The sequence below is a fragment of the Frankliniella occidentalis genome, unplaced genomic scaffold (assembly GCF_000697945.3).
Source record: "Frankliniella occidentalis isolate FOCC.00 unplaced genomic scaffold, Focc_3.1 Scaffold9, whole genome shotgun sequence".
NCBI classification, from domain to species: Eukaryota; Metazoa; Arthropoda; class Insecta; order Thysanoptera; family Thripidae; genus Frankliniella; species Frankliniella occidentalis.
In genome coordinates this window covers 2282852-2283821 of record NW_026267139.1, presented here as the reverse complement: position 1 = coordinate 2283821, position 970 = coordinate 2282852, and the positions used below count along the sequence as shown (strand labels likewise).

General features: G+C 59.9%; 1 protein-coding gene across 5 annotated transcripts in view; it reads left to right on the top strand.

Moving 5' to 3' along the window:
• The window catches only part of LOC113213599 (whirlin), an 86813-nt gene that overhangs the window by 9976 nt on the left and 75867 nt on the right, over window positions 1-970 (top strand). The window contains exon 1 of one of the 5 annotated variants that reach the window (XM_052276934.1): window positions 1-140. The exons of the other annotated variants lie outside the window; for them this stretch is intronic. The gene's annotated coding sequence lies outside the window, so the exon portion shown is untranslated. The remainder of the gene's footprint in view (window positions 141-970) is intronic. 5 annotated transcript variants of the gene reach the window in all.

The following is a 970-nucleotide window of genomic DNA, read 5'->3' as shown; positions in this document are numbered from 1 at the left end:
CGCCCCGCACCATGCCGGGGTCAGAGGTCTCGCCGCCGGGCCCCGGGGTCGGCCCCAGCCGCCGCCCGCCCCGCCCCGCCGCGCCCGCCGCACCCCGTCAACAGCCAGCTGTGCCGACGCGCCTAAACACAACAGAGACGGTGAGTGCGTGCACGGCGTGCAAGGCCCTGCCTGTGCACCAGCTGCACGTGCGCAGTGCACGTGGCGGAAGGCGCACGCCTCGCCCAGGACACGGAAGACAAGTTGCTCCGTGGGGCAGTTTCTTTCTCATTTTGGTTCTTTATGGTCCTCAATAGGCGTTGTGTTGGAAATGCAGCGAAAAACAACAACACAAAATCCACGTGCTGATCCGCATGTGTGCTGATCCGCTAGCAAACGGGGCAAACTTAATCCTCGTGGATGAAGCCCTGATTAAGCGGCCAACCAGCCGCTTAGCTGATCCCTTTAGGCAGACTGCTACTGTATATGGACCAACTTCCCGCCATCCGCCCCTCCCCCTCCGGGGTGTCAGCTTGCAACACGCGGCTCTCTTTTCGCCGTGACCAAAAAAGGTAAAAAGCTCGCCAAGGGCACGCGTCCGCGAGCCCCTGAAAGCCGCTCGTGTGCTTTTCGTCGTGCTCCGTTTACTATCGCAGTAAAAGCTGCTCCATCGGTCCAAACTCTTGCGGATAGAGCAGTTTAAAAAATAAAATTGGAACGACTCCATAGAGCTCCGTTTACCCCCGTAGTAGTCACCATACGCTTTCCACGAGCGTTTGGGGGTGTGTATTGCGCAGGCCACTGACAACGACCGTCTCTCGCTCAGGCGCGCTTGTATCGCACTTTGTGGTCAATTTTTTCCGCCCCCTCCCCTCTCTTCCCTCCCCTTCTCTCCCTCTCTCGTGCGTGCCTAGGTTACTGTGGTGCGACGGAAAGCGGCGTTTGCTGTCGCGGGGTTGGGGTGGGCCCCCGACCCCCATAACGTGTACCC